At 45.1% G+C, this 15,891-nt stretch overlaps 1 long non-coding RNA gene across 15 annotated transcripts in view; it reads left to right on the top strand.

Moving 5' to 3' along the window:
* The window catches only part of LOC112669649 (uncharacterized), a 41,611-nt gene extending 28,669 nt beyond the window's left edge, over positions 1-12,942 (top strand). For 13 of the 15 annotated variants that reach the window (XR_003142413.2, XR_003142419.2, XR_003142418.2 and 10 more), the window contains one exon: positions 11,822-12,942. This is a non-coding gene — a long non-coding RNA (uncharacterized LOC112669649). Of the gene's footprint in view, positions 1-3,935; positions 4,045-6,980; positions 7,128-11,821 lie in introns of all 15 variants that reach the window. The other 2 variants (XR_007405972.1, XR_007405975.1) reach the window with 2 other exon arrangements.
* Positions 12,943-15,891: the final 2,949 nt, after the last annotated feature.

Genomic DNA, 15,891 nt, shown 5'->3' with positions numbered 1-15,891 from the left:
CCAAACTGACTGGAGATGTGTCTGGTACTAAGCCATGAGCAAGGGCTCTGAGGGCACTAGGAATCCAGAGGAAGGAGAGTCCCATATAGGCTGGACTGATCAGGGAAATCTTCCTGGAAGAGGAGGAACGAGCTTGAAGGCTGTGGGGGTTGGGAAGAACATTCTAGGCAAGCACTGGAGGAATGGAGAAAGCCCTACTGATAAGCTGCCCAGGTGGGAAGGATTGCAGGGGGAAGGGGTGGCAGGACACAGAGGGAGAGAAGCCAGCTCAGCAGGTGCTGTGATTATGGAGGGCCTCTTTGGCCAAGCATGAGCCTCCAGACTGCGTGCTGGAGGTCCGGGGAGCCATGGCCTCCCTCCCACCCTGCTCGGGCAAGCTGGCTCTCAGGCTTCCCACAAGTCCGGGTAACACCGAGGCTGCCCCATTGATTGGCCTGTGAAAGGCCACTTGGTGGGCCCGTTGCCGAGAGACGGCCCCAGAGGCCAGGGCTGGGATTAGCGAGTGGCCCTGTTTGCTCTCCTTGCTGGAAGGAAAGAGGACTTTGGTCTCAGCTTATCAAACTGCCCCGGGTTTGAAAGCCTAGGAATGCAGCCTTGGGCAAATGTGCAGGTTCACAGGACACCCATTAATCAAACAGTCCCCTTCCCTCCACCCCTAATAACCTGACTCCCACTGTACACACACACACACACACACACACACACACTCCCACTGCACTTTTATATGGTCTTTTGGAGATCTAAGCCCAGTTGGCAGCTGTGCCAGGTCCCCTGCTATTTCAAGAGAGCAGGTTGGCTCGGATACTGTGTCTTTTCCCTGGTTTGCCTGGTGGGCCTCCCGGGGGCAGCCCCAAGTCCAGCCGTGGGCTTCCACAAAGGTGTGTGGGGCTGGTCAGCCACCCCACTGCTTCTTTGATTCATACAAGTAGCAACATGTTGTCCCCCTAAGATGGAAAGAAAAGCATTCTAGGCAGGAACTTCTGGAGAAAACTTTTAAAAATCATAAAATTCTTTTTTCAAGCCTTATGAAAAAGGACATTATTTGTTCTTTTATGCAGCAGACGTAACCGTAGTAGAAAGTCACGTATCAATCCGGAGGTCAAATCTCATGGCTCCTAACCCAAGGGCTCCTGTCTCTTAAGGGCAAGGAGGTGGAGATGGGAGCACTGAATCTAAGCGAATTGAATTCCTTAGGAATAGGGACGCCTGGGTGGTTCAGTGGTTGAGCGGCTGCCTTCGGCTCAGGGCATGATCCCCGACCGGGGATCAAGTCCTGCATCGGGCTCCCTGCAAGGAGCCTGTTTCTCACTTCTCCCACTGTCTATCTCTCTGCCTCTCTCTGTGTGTCTGTCATGAATAAATAAATAAACAACCAAATAAATAAAATCTTCTTTTAAAAAAGGAATAAATATAAAGAAAAATTAGAAATGTGAGTTTCTATTAATTAGAAACCACATGCCCAAACCCCAGATGGGAGCATGTAGCTTTGTAATACCCAGCTGGAGAAGGTTCATGGCTGTGAGAAGATGGTTTGAGTTGACTATGGACCAACTGTGGGCAGTGGCTACCAGGTCACTGATGTCAGCCTCCGTGGCAGAAAGGATAGAGACAAGAAGAGAAGAGAGAAAGGGCCAAGATACCCTACACCGTTCAGACGTTGTCTAAAATACTGTGTTCCGTTCTGGACAGCACACTTGAAGTTGCCCTATATCGTAAAGGGGAGCGCAACCCAAGAGGGTGAGTGGCCAGCGAGGAGCTTCAGAGCTATGTCTGGTGAGGAGTGTGTGCAGACTCTGGAGATGCATGTCCAGAGAAGAAGTTCACTAGCTTCCCTGGGGATGCATTCATTACGTCTCTGAGCTCTGCCCACTGCCCTCCACATCGTGGCTGCTGCTCAGCACAGACACCCAGCACCTCTGGCCCAGACTTCTCCAGCAGCCCCTCCTGGACACTCGGCCCGAGTGAGTGGATGGCCTGGGAATCGGCTCCTTTATCCACAGCCAGGGTGGCCTCATTAAAATCTACACCTGGGGACGCCTGGGTGGCTCAGTGGTTGAGTGTCTCCCTTTGCCTCAGGGCATGTCCCAGGGTCCTGGGATAGAGTTCTGCATTGGGCTCCCCTTGGGGAGCCTGCTTCTCTCTCTGCCTCTGCCTCTGCCTCTCTCTCTGTGTGTCTCTCATGAATAAATAAATAAAATATTTAAAAAATAAAATAAAATAAAATCCACACCTGATCCTGCCTTTCCCTGCTTAGAACTCTGCAGTATGCTCTCCCACCCACTCACCTTGCCATGGCCCCAGGATAAGATCCAAATGATGCCCTGCAGATCCTGCAGCTGCTCTGTAGCTCCATGCTCTAAGTCACCTGAAGTTTGGGGATGTTCTGCTGCACCCCCAGACTTTGCATACCCTGTTGGGAGGGCTTAGAGCCCCGGCACTGCCATCCAAGTACCCACTGAATGAGCTCCAGCACATGGCTTGCTGCCGTCTCCTCTGGGCAGTGCAGCCCCCCATGTGCTCCCCTAATCCTGCAGGTTCCTGACCCTGTGAGGCCTGCTCGGCTTTCCTGTCTGCCCTCTCCAGCTGCTCATGGTCAATTCCATGTCTGCTCCCAACTCCCAGCACTGGGCCCAGTACCTAGTAGGTATCCTATCAAGTATTTGCCAAATGTATGAATGCCAGCTGTTTTCCAATATTTGAAAGGCTGTCATGTGGAAGAAGGGTTGGTCCTCACCTGAGTAGCTCCAGGGGCCCCGTCAAGACCAGTGAGTGGAAGTGACTGAGAGGCAGGACATCAGTGGACTCTGCCTACCACATAGCTGCTCCCAAGGGAGGGAGCTCCCTGTCACCTGTGGTCAGGACAGGATGGCCCCTTGAAGTGGGGGCAGTAGAACAGATTTGTTTCAATGAGATCACCTCTGTGCCTTCAAGCTCCAGGGCACTAAGGGTTAGTTTCTAATTTGGGGCCCCCTCCACATACACGCCACTCATGGTACAGAGTTGAGCTCTCCCAGCTGAGAAGCCTCAGGGCTGTCAAGGAGCAGGATGCAGCCCCAGCTAGGATGGAAAATCTGTCACCATTCTGGAGAGGCATGCTTTGTGTCTTTAGGAAGGCAATGAGATTGATGTTTGGCCACTAGACCGTGGGCCCCTAGGAAACAGATGGACTCATGTCCACCCCAAACCTGCAGGGCCAGCACTTGGCTCTCAACCTCTCCTAGAGAATCAAGCATTGTGTTCCTGCCCAAAGCTGGGACCGAGGTCTTTGACATTAGATCCAACCCAGGTGCAGCAGGGGAGGGGAAGTGACCTCAGCTCAGCCAGCACGGCTCCTTGGCCTCAGCTGGGCTGTCCTCCCTCACCAGCAAGGTCACTGTTATCTGCTCTGTGAATGCGCTCGCAGGGCCTGGACGCCCTCCAAATATGTAGAGGGAGTTTTAACCTAACCCAAGACTAGAAGGCCTCCCACGCCTGACATTTTCCAAGTGCTGTAAACTCCAGGCAAGGACAAGAAAGAAAGGCGCTTGAAAGCACTTCTACAGCCAGAGGCAGTCCATGTTACCTGCCATGTGTTGTGTGTGTCACAGTGTGTGTCTATGTGTCAGCGTGCATGCCGATGCCAGCATGCATGCATGTGTGTGCACACGGCAATGTGTCTTGTGTGTGTGTGAACATGCACGCATGAGTGTGTGCATGGGTGTGTGCGTGTGTCTTGGGAAGGCGTAGAGAAGCCATTTGCCTTGATTGCAATGCTGGAGTTATAGAAGCATTTTGTCCAGAACCCTCTCCAAGGCTGGGAGGACAGAGTAAAATGGCCCCAATTCTCAATCTCTAACTGCTTGTTGGATGTGGTCACCAGCCCTCTGTCCCTTTGAAACCTTGAACTGAACCTTCTTCAACCTCCACAGTAATTTCTGCTTCTCCTTTGTTGCCAGAGGTGCCATCACTTCATAAGGGTCTAATCCTCTAAGCCCCGGGGAAAGAGTAAAACAATATGGGACAGCCCTGAATCCGTACCATCCCATTGCCAGTTATGTGACTCAGGTGAGCCAGCCTCTCTGTGCCTCAGTCTCCCTAACTGTCCAATTTGGAAATGGTCTGATGAGCTGATACATGGCAGCTGATACATGAGCAACACTATTACTTGTGGCTTCCCAAACCCAAGTGTGTGTTTTTGTGGTTCTCTCTGGATTTATTGTGGTTCCCCGCATTGTAGAGCCACTTACCCAAAACAAAAGACAACAGAGCAATTTCCCAACCTCCTTTCCTGCAAGGGCACAGGTGCATAACTTAGGTGACACCGAGCAATGCACCTGCATGAGACTTTGAGTTGTTCGCAAGGAGGCAGGCTGGGTGGGACATCTGCCAGGGGGCATGAAGAGCAACCGAGGCCACTGAGCAACAGTTCCCTGACCAGGCCAGTTCCACATGGCTCTGGGGATGGCTCCCCAAGGAACAACCTAGAACTTAGAGCTCACACACATCTTTAAATTTTTTCCTGCCCTAACTACTGGCTAATACTGATTCTGTGGTCTGCAACTAAGCACCCATCAACCTCTGAGAATTCACTACCACCTTAGGCATCCAAGTGGGAGCAATTAGTAATGTGTTAAATGAGACTAGATGTACAAAGCACCTAACTTTGTGTCTGCTTTTCTCCATAAAAGACCTCTGGCGTCCCTCAGAAAAGAGCCAGGCTCTTTCATGAAGCACATGCCCTTTTCTGAGCTTTGCAACAAAGCCTGATGGATCAAGCCCCAGATGTGTGCAAAGCCTCGTGGTGCCCTGTATCTCATGCTGTTGGTGTCTGGGAGATTTAGCCTCGAGCAGACCCTAATGTTAGCCAGCCTAACCTTATTGTCTCATTTTAAGATTTTCCTCCATAGCTAATGAAGACCCTCCAAGCACTAGGTTCTGAGTTAAATAGTTTAGGGAGCATTAAAAAAAAAAAAAAAAAAGGTAGACGATCCAATACCTAATCCTAAAGAAGTTAGTTGGGTTGAGAAGACATCTCAAATGTGTGGGAGAAAAGAATGACCAATTTATAAAGTAGATTTGATCTTTTATTATTGAGAGGAACAGACTGTACCCCTGCTCCCTGCCAGAGAGGATGAGATGGGTCTTGCTGAAGGAGACAGGGAGGTTTTCCCAAAGGAAGCTAGACAGAGCCTGGCCTTAAAGGGTAGGCAGGAACTGGAGGGAACAAAAGTCGGGGGCAGGGGTCCCAGGATGAGGAACAACATAAGCAGAAGGGCAGGGTGGGGAAAACCTGTCCCTATTCAAGGCTCATCGGCTAGAATGGAGGCTTGTGGGGAAATAGAGAGAAATCTATCTGGAATTCCTGGGACCATCAAAGCCTGGATGAGGAGCTTGGGTTTTTGTCCAGGATGAACATGTGTTTGAGTTGGAACAGACGTGACATTGACTACACCTGTTTGACCCCAATTTTTTTACTCAGAGTATTTTGAACAACCTCGTTTTGATCTCATCAGCTTCTCTCTTAAAGTCAAAATACCCTGGACCCATTTTTGCAAGATTAATCTACTATTTTCTTTCACTCCTTCTACTTCACTAAAACTGCCTTGGCCAAGAACACCCATAATGGCCTTCCTGTTCCCAAATTTAAGGCACATCTTTCAGACTTTGTCTTACTGGACCTCTTGTGTTTAGTGCTATGAGCCTCCCTTTTGTTCTTAGAACTCTCTTCTCATGGCTTCTGTCCAACACACTCCTTGTCTTTCTTTTCTTTTTTCTGACCATTGTGCCACTCCTGGTCCACCACACTTTTCCCTCTGTGACCTGGGTGATATCATTTGTTCTCATGATTCCAACTGCCATCTACCTACTGACCACATGTCGCAGCCCAGATTTCTCCCAGAGCCACAGGCAGACATGCTCAAGTACCTGGATTTGACCAGCTCCTGGTGGGTGGAACAAAATGCAGGCATTCTAGACACCTTCAATTCAACATTTCCAAGAACAAAGTCATGATTCCTCTTCTCCCACCACCCATAGCTCTTCATCAAACTACTTTCCCTCCCTCTGTTAATGGGCACTAACATCCACCTAATGATCCAGGCCAGAAATGAGGGAATCATTCTTTTCTTTCTCCCTTGGCCCCACCCCTTACTAATCATAGTCCCTCCAGACTCCTCCTCATCTCTGCCCTGCTCTCCCATACTGCCCCACCTCAGTCAAGCTTCCCAGCATTTCTCACCAGCTCTGCACTACCCCTGCCTCGATGCTCAGCCCCTGTTTCACTTCTTCCCACCCATGCTCACTCCATTAGCATGAGCTCCTAGACCTACAGATGTGACCACATCACACCCTTCTTGCATTTTTCAGGGAGTCCCCAATGCTCAAGATAAAGTCCAAGCTCATTAGTGAAGCATATCCTGCCCCTCTGTGACACGGCCCTGTCTCCTTCTCCAGCCTTTACCTTTTATTCCTCCAAGGCATAATCCATGCTCGTCATCATGACCTGCTTGTGGTTCCCTGAAACTGTCAAGCTGTTTCCTGCCCCGATGCCCTTTACCTGGGCTGTTTCCTCAGTTTGCGTTATGGACTGACTATTTGTACCCCCTCCCCCACCTTCACCCCCCCAAAAAAAGGTGTATGTTGAAATCCTAACTTCCAATGTGATAGTATGAGGCAACAGGGCCTTTGGAAGATGATTAGGTCATAAAGGTGAAGCCCTCATGAATGCAATTCGTGCCTTTATAGAAGAGACTCCAGAGATCCCTTCCCCTTTCTTTCACGTGAAGACACAATGAGAAGACAGTTGTCTAAAAATCAGGAAGTAGGTCCTCACCAGACACTGAATCTGCAGGACCTTGATCTTGGACTTGCCAGCCTCCAGACTTTGAGAAATAAATTTATGGTTTATAAGCCACCAGTCTATGGTATTCTGGGATGGACTACTGTGTCTGGAGTGCCCTTCTCTCTCTCCTATACCGAGATGATGCGTATCTACTTTGCAGGATGAATCTCAGAAAACTTCTCCAGGAAGCTTCCTTACCCCAGACTGATTTGAGTGCTCTCCTCCTGGCCCCAATGCCCGCCATACAAAAACACTTACAGCAATGTGAATGTTCTAAATACTACTTAACTGTGCACTTTAAAAATGGGTAAGATAATAAGTGTTATGCTACGTACATTTTACCACGACTAAAAATAAAGAACATTTAGGGTATTGTACTGATTTTATCTGATTATAGCCACATCTTCCCCACTAGTCTTTGAGGTTAAAGTCCTGGGACGATGTCTTATCCAGCTTTGTAAAGCCTGTCACCTAGCACCATGCCTGGCACATAGTGGGAGCTCCATTCATTTAGTCAAATGGAACCAAACTAAACTGCAGGATGCTTTGGAAGTGAGGGTGGCCAGGGGGCAAGGAGGACAGAGTGGAGCCTGGAACAGAAGCCAAAGTATAAAGCATCAAATTCAACCATGAGCATTTTCTTTCTTTCTCCGAGGAGATCTTCTGAACCAAGAAGGGTCCCTGAGGTAGGTGACTAGGCAAGTCAAGGGACAGACAGACTTCCCTCAGCTCCCTGGAACTGCTTCTCACAAGGGTTCTCTGCCCTGTAAGGAGATGTTGAGCCACAGGTCAGAACGGCAGGGTCAACAGTGGTGGAGGGGGGAGACATTGGGAGCCCTTGGGCCACAGAACTTTCCACTTAGAGGTTAGGCAGGGGACAGAGCAACAAGCTAGAAGACATCATGTGGGAAGCAAGGAGACAAATCCAGAAGGTGGGAGATTGTGCACATCAACACCACTAGATAAATGAGCATGAAGGGGCAAAATGATCAGGTGCATTGCATGATCATAGATTAGAGTCTTGTTAGGACATCTAGAGAAATTTGAATACAAAAATGGGTATTAGAGGAAACCAAGACAGTAACTTTTTTGTATCATAATGCTATTCCGACTATGTAAGACAATGGTCTTATTTTTTAGAGCTACATTGTGAAATACTTGGAGGTGATACTATGATAGCTGCAATTCACTTTAAAAGGCTTCATCAAAGACAGTGAGTTTGGAAAGGAAAATGCTATTTTCTCAACTTCAAGTTAGAGAGTTAATAGCAATTATCTTGGGGAACCTGAGTGGCTCAGTGGTTGAGTGTCTGCCTTCAGCTCAGGATGTGATCCCAGGTCCTGGGATCAAGTCCTGCATCAGGCTTCCTACAGGAAGCCTGCTCCTCCCTCTGCCTATGTCTCTGCCTCTCTCTGTGTGTCTCAAATAAATAAATAAAATCTTTTTTAAAAATAGCAATTATCTTATGAAAGTAATTACAACTGTTGAGTCCATGCTGATAATAGGTTTATATAATGTTGTCTGTGGTGTATAACAGATCAAATCATTTATAACTTTGCCACACAAAGAGCTGTATAAGATGTGTGTTATGGACCAAATGTTTCTGTCCCCTTCAAATTCTTATGTTGAAAGTCTAATCTCCAATGTGATAGTTATTTGGAGAAAGGGTCTTTGGGAGCTAGTTAGGGTTCCATGAGGTCATGAGGGTGGGATCAGTGCCCTTATAAGAAGAGGAAGGGATAAGATCCTCATGGTCTCCCTCAACTATGTGAGAAACAAGGAATAGAGAGCCCTTACCAGAACCCGACCATGATGGTACCTTGCTCTCGGACTTCCCAGCCTCCAGAACTGAGAAATAATTGTTTGTTGTTTAAGGCACTCAGTCTATGGTATTCCTGTTATAGCAGCCCAAACAAAATAAGACAGTGGGAGTGAAATCAATGAATCCAGTCAAAATTATTTTAATGGCAAAGAGAGACCCTCAGATGTCTAGGACTGTTTATATGCAGTTAATGGGGAGTCTGAGAGCTAGCTGGGAGGGAGATAAATGCCTGAGAAGTGACTCAGGGAATAAATGAAACAATACTTGGCAATGGCCAAGACCATTTAGATCCAAAGAGCAACAGACCTCAGAAGCGCAACTTAAGCAGGGTCTGGGCTGTGCTGAAAATCCCAGAGCCAGAACCAAGGGAAGCTTGAGCAGATGTTGGAGAAGCAAAGACAATGAGCCCAGAGGAAGGACTTTGGGAAGGCAACACACAGAAATTGTTTTGTATATGCTATGGTCCTCCTCTCCTTGTGGCCCTTGTGACATCTGTCTAGTTAGGATCATAAGTCTCAAACCAACCCTACAACTCTCTCATGCTAGAGAGAGTGAGTGTCTGTGCAAGTGTGCATGAATACACATATGTGTTTGTCATGGTGTCTGGCACAAGCAAACATAAGGTGTTCCTTGGACAGCCACACACACTAATATTAGTGAAATCTGGATTGACAATTTAAGAGTGAGTTTAGTAAAACTTAAACCATGGAAAGCAGACCAATATGGTAATTTAGCTTAAGGGAAAATAACTGTACACATCTCAATGGTCTTGGATGACATCACTGTGTTACCGTAAGTACAAGAAATGAGAGATATCATAATATCTCTTTATCATCAAGAAAAAGTTATATGCAGTAGTACCTTTCATTTAGGGAACCAGGGAGCTCTATGCCAGTTTTAGGGTCATCAAACATTATTGACATATATTAAAGTGAAATTTTCAAGGAGTGTCATTTATCAGAATATCAGTGCTACAAATATCTCACAAACAAATGCCACATAACTGAAGGTGACTGTAATAGAATAGCCTGAATGAATTTATTTCCAGGGTAGATCCAAACTTTCAAAAAATATGGTTTCTTTACTTTTATACATGCAAAAAAACTCTGCAATTCTTGGGCCAAAGATAACCAGGAAAGCATGAAGAAATGTTCTTTATCATGATCAGAAATTATTAATGACTACTCAAGTCCTAAGAGAAGTATTTAGTTGGCATCCAAAAGAGCCCACCAAAAGATAACATTTGAAAACGAACTTGTGCGCGTGGACTGAAATACATTGTTCTTGCAAAGAACATATGTGTATATTATCTGTGTTATTAGAATAAGGGGATAAGATAAGATGCCATCTAACCCATTTTTACTAAATGAGCTTTTGTGTCTATGCTGCCCTTCTGAACACCTGATCACTGTGAACACTGTGCCATCCCACAGTGAGGGACTTACCTCTCCCAAAGCAGTCCTTTCCAGATTTGCAATGCTCTTTTTAGCACTTATTCTCTGGTATATGGTGCGATGCATTTCCCCAGACTTCCACCTGTAATCCTAGATGGATTCCTGAGAAATTTAGGACTCTAGGTTGCACATACAAAAATCAGCTGAAGTTAGCTTAAGCTAAGGAGTCTTTAGATTAATCATGCAGAATGTCTCCCAGGATCTTAGGGCAGAAATGCAGAAAGAACAAAGCCAAACATAAGAAAGGCCCTGAGGCTCTCTTCATCTTACTGCCAAAGAAAGGCCAATCTAAGAAGAGAGTCCAACTTCTTTCTCAGCAAAGCACCTTTTCTGTGCTACATTGTCCCAAAAAGGATTGGGTGGTGAGGGAGGTAGCTGTCCATTGTTCTCAAGGTCACAGTTAAAGATATGCAAAAAGATGGATTCTCAATCTTACAGAACTAAAAGATGTCCTCTACAAAGTCTAGCCATCCTTCTTCATAGCAGCCTTTCAAATACCCAAGTCCGAGGTCATGTCTCCTTTGGATCTTCTGCCAAAAATTCTTCAGTCATCTGTCACCTGACCTGCATGTGTGTCCCTTCTCCATCTTGAGTTATCCAACAGAATTGTTATCCAATGCCTCATTTTAGGCATTTATGGATTTTTGAAAAAAAAATCTAATTTATCCAACATATGGACTATTCTATTGTGCCCTTAGCTAGGGAAAATGAGCTGGTGTCTGGATTTCCATACCACCCAAAAGGCACTTCTTACCAAGTGATAGGAGCCCTGAGGGGAAAGAAACACACATGTGATGGGAACCAATACAAATGTTCTCACTGACAGAACAACTGTTCCAATATTCTCATATTATAGGTAGGAAACAAGACAGCTGGAGACTGGAAAAGATTTGCCATATACACAAATCATTTGAGGGATAAAACCAGGGATATTCCCTGATTCCTACTCTTTAGCTCAAGTAATGCCCAGAGGCCAAGGTCTTGCCTTCTCACAGAACTATGTGAGTTTATACAATCAAACTGTGTTCCTCAAGATATTTGTTCCAACTATATCTTCATGGCACAAACAGGCTTCATATGCCTGTTTCCTCATCTGTAATTTTAGGATGATGACAGATTTGACAGGATTGTTGTAAGGGCAAAACTAAATATTGTACATATTCTCACATCAAATATGATCAGTGAATAAATCATCACCATCATCATTATTATCACTGTCATTATGAGACTCAACTTCATAGAGTGGAAGAGGTTCAAGGTCACGGCAACAGGATCATCCACCTCTTTAACAGTAGAGCATCTTCCATGCACAAGTCCCCGTCCACTTACTTTTCTTGAGGCCCTCCAATTATATGTATACTGACATTCCTCATTTTATGGTGCTTCACTTTATTTCCCTTTGCAGATATTGTGTTTTTTACAAATTAACAGTTTGCAGCAACTCTGCCTCCAGCAAGTGTATGGGTACCATTTTTTTCAACGATATTTGCTCATTTTGTGTCTCTGTGTCACATTTTGATAATTCTCATAATATTTCAAAGGTCTCATTATTATTCTATGTGTTACAGTGATCTGTTATCAGTGATCTTTGATGTTACTATTGTCATTATTGGGGGGGACCATGAACCACATCCATGTAAGATGTCAAACATAATCAATAAATAATGTGTGTACTCTGACTATTTTACCAAATAGCCATCACCCCATTTCTCTCTCTCTCCTCAGGCCTTCCTATTTGCTGAGACACAACAATATTGAAATTAGACCAATTGACAACTCTATACGGGCCTCTAAGTGTTCAAGTGAAAGGAAGAGTCTCATATTTTTCACTTTAAATCGAAAGCTAGAAATGATTAAGCTTAGTGAGGAAGGCATGTTGAAAGCAAAGATAGGCTAAAAGCTAGGTCTCTTGCACCAAACAATTAGTCAACTTGTGAATGCAAGGGAAATATTCTTTAAGAAAATTAAAAGTGTTACCCTGGTGAACATATAAATGATAAGAAAGTGAAACAGTCTTATTGCTGATATGGAGAAAGTCTGAGTGGTCTAGTAGAAGATCAAACCGCCATAACATTCCTTCAAGCCAAAGGCTGATCCAGAGCAAGGCCCTAACTCTCTTCAATTCCATGAAGGTGAGGAAGCTGCAAGAGAAGGCTCTGAAGCTAGCAGAAGTTGCTCATGAGGTTTATGGAAAGAAGCCACCTCCATAACATAAAAGTACAAGGTGAAACAGCAAGTGCTAATGTAGAAGCTGCAGCAAGTTATCCAGAAGATCTAGCTCAGAGAATTAATGAAGGTAGAAACACTAAACAATAGATTTTCAATGTAGATGTACAATATACCTGGGTCACCCGAGAGCTATGATGGAGATAGACAACCAAATGAATGTTATCTGTCTGCTAACAGAGCATCCATTCTGTAGCGCATGGATCCAGGAGTAATTCTGACCTTAAATCTTATTATTTAAGTTTTATTATTTAAGAAACACAGTTTGCAAGACTCTAATTGCCGTAGATAGTGAGTCATCTGGTGGATTTAGGCAAAGTAAATTGAAAATCTTCTGGAAAGGATTCTCTACTCCAGATGCCCTTCAGAACATTTGTGATTCATGGGAAGAGATCAAAATATCAACATTAACAAGAGCTTGGAAGAACTTGATCAACCATCATGGAGGACTTTGAGAGGTTCAAGACTTTCATGGGGAAAGTAACTACACATGTGGTAAAAATAGCAAGAGAGGCAGAATTAGAAGTGAAGCCTGAAGATGGGACTGACTTGCTGACTTGCTGAAAGCTGAGATGGTGGTTAACATTTTTTAGCAATAAACTGCTTTTATTTATTTTTTATTTATTTGTTTGTTTTTATTTTTTTAAAGATTTGTTTATTTATTTATTTATGATAGACATAGAGAGAGAGAGAGGCAGAGAGAGAGAGAGGCAGAGACACAGGAGGAGGGAGAAGCAGGCTCCATGCCGGGAGCCCGATGTGGGACTTGATCCAGGGTCTCCAAGATCGCGCCCCGAGCCAAAGGCAGGCACCAAACTGCTGAGCCACCCAGGGAATCCCTATTTGTTTTTTGTTTGTTTGTTTGTTTGTTTGTTTGTTTGTTTTTAACGATTTATTTCTTTATTGGGGGGGTGGGGGCAGAGACACAGACAGAGGGAGAAGCAGGCTCCATGCAGGAAGCCTGACGTGGGACTAGATCCCAGGTCTCCAGGATCATGCCTTAGGCTGCAGGCGGCGCTAAACCGCTGCGCCACCGGGGCTGCCCTATTTTTTTGTTTTTAGAGAGAAAGCACAAGCAAGGGCAGGTGGTAGGGAGGAAGAAGAGAGAGAATCTCAAGCAGGCGCAGTGCTCAGCACAGAGCCCAATGTGGGGCTTGATCTAGTGACCCTGAGATCATGACCTGAGCCAAAGTCAAACACTTAACTGACTGAGCTACCCAGGTACTCCTGTACATTGCTTTATTAGACATAATGTTATTGTACACTTAATATACCATAGTATAGTGTAAACAGAAATTTTATGGGGGAAAAAAAACTTCATTTGACTTACTTTATTGAAATATTTGCTTTTTATAGTGGCCTGCAACTGAACCAGCAGTATCTCCAAGCTGTGCATGTATTAAGCCTCTTGAAGTTGTCCCACGGCTCACTGGGATCCTACAGATATCCCCAATTCTTTTCTCTGTGTTTCATATTGAATAGTTTTCATTGTTATTTCTTCAAGTTCACTAATCTTTTCTGCTGGATATTGAGTCTACTGTTAATCCACCCTGTCTGGTTTTTATCTCAGACATTCTTTCTCATCTCTAAAAGTTTCATATATTCCATACCACACTTATGTTTTCCTCTGTCATCTTAAATAGATAGAAAATACTTATAATAACTATTTTAGGGGCACCTGGATGGCTCAGTCTGTTATGCATCTGCCTTTAGCTCAGGTTATGATCCTGGGATCCTAGGATAGAACCCCATGTCTGGCTCTCTGCTAAGTGGGGAGCCTGCTTCTCCCTCTCCTGCAGCTCCCCCTGCTTGTGTGCTGTTAAATAAATAAATAAAAATATTTTTAAAAATAACTATTTTAGTGTGCTTGTCTACTATTTCTATCATCTATCTCATTTCTGAGTCTGTTTCTATTGATTGATATTTCTCTTCATTATGGGTCTTATTTTCCTGCTTCTTTGCATGCTTGATAATTTTTTTGAAGATCTTATTTATTCATGAGAGACACAGAGAGTGAGACACACAGAGAGAGGCAGAGACATAGGCAGAGGGAGAAGCAGCCTCCCTGTAGAGAGCCCAATGTGGAACTTGATCCCAGGACCCCAGGATCACGACCTGAGCCAAAGGCAGACACTCAAAGGCTGAGCCACCAAGGTGCCCCGCATGCTTGGTAATTCTAATTGCCTCAAAGACATGTTGAATTTTATCTGCTCAGGTCCTGAATATTTTTGTATTCCTTTCAATGTTCTTAAGTTTTGTTCTGGGATTCAGTTAAGTTGCTGGGAAATAACTTGTTCCTTTACAGGTGTGTGTGTGTGTACAATTTACTCATCACAATCAGTGCAGTGCTATGTCTTAGGCTAATCAGACTTACTGCCACCATTGAGGCCCTAACCCCCTGAGTCCTCTACCCAGTGCTCCAAGTATTACCAGGCATTCTGTTCTGTCTTGTGGAACATGAACTGTCACTAATCTGTGTGAACTCTGGGGATGGTTATGCCTATTCCTTGAAGGAGTTCTTTTCCTGGTTTTCCCAGTAGTTTCCGTGCATGAATGCATCTATCAGTGCTCTTCTAACTACTTAAGGGGATCCTGTGAAGGTCTCCAAAGCCAGCTCTCTGAGCAGCTCTGTTCTCTCCACCACTCTGGTCTGTGAGCTCTGGCCTTCCCAGGGAGACTGTCAGACTCCACCTGGATCTCTCCTTTCATGCTACAGCCTAGAAACTTTCTCCTGTTTCCTTCTCTCAGAGATCCCTGTCATGCACTGCCTATTATTAATTGTCTAAAAATCGTTGTTTCATATATTGTGTTCTGTTTCTTGATTGTTCAAGGAGAACTGAATCTGGTGTCTGTAGCTCCAACTTGGCTGGACATGGAGGTCCTGCTTCAACTTTTAGAGGCATGGTTCTTCTTCCTCGCTGAGCAAGAACCCTGGATGATGCAGGGATTGGTACCTGCTGCTGTCATTTTACCACTTCAAGGAGCCAGAGCCCAAAGCTCACACAGCAGAAAACAGAGCCAAGAGATGGAGAGAAATGGTCTCCTGGTGTTATTGTCTGAGCTCTCAATCAAACTGGTTTGTCAGACATCTAAGCTAGATGAGTTGGAAGGGGTGGGTAGGGGGAGAGGTGGAGAGGGTAGGAAATCCGTTTGTTCAGGCCAGTTGGGGCCAGCGTTTCCTAGCATTTGAAGTGAATTCGTCTTAAATGATTCGCTTTTCTATTTAAAAATACATATGAATACTAGCACGTGTCTTTTAGAACTGGGGCAAAGGTTAAAGAAAATATCCTGTATAGAAGTGCCCTAGTTGTGTACACAGCAGGTGCTCAGTAAATGCTATCCCTCTCTCTTGTCCTTGGGTCGTTACTTCTTCCTTCACATTATTGATCTGGCCTTAAAAACAGATCCAATTCTCTCTCCTGCCACCTCTCAAACTCCCTTTCTTTCCAGTTAGTAGCAGGTCTGTTCCTCGGTTTCCCTCTGCGGAGAGGGAGGGCTTTACAGTTAATATCCTGCCGCCTCTGATTGCAGCTTTAAGAGGTGTAACATTTGATAAGCTCCATTTAGCT

This window comes from Canis lupus, chromosome 25, assembly GCF_003254725.2.
Source record: "Canis lupus dingo isolate Sandy chromosome 25, ASM325472v2, whole genome shotgun sequence".
NCBI lineage: Eukaryota > Metazoa > Chordata > Mammalia > Carnivora > Canidae > Canis > Canis lupus.
Note: the sequence above shows the minus strand (reverse complement) of the source record. Positions and strands in the feature narration are given on the sequence as shown.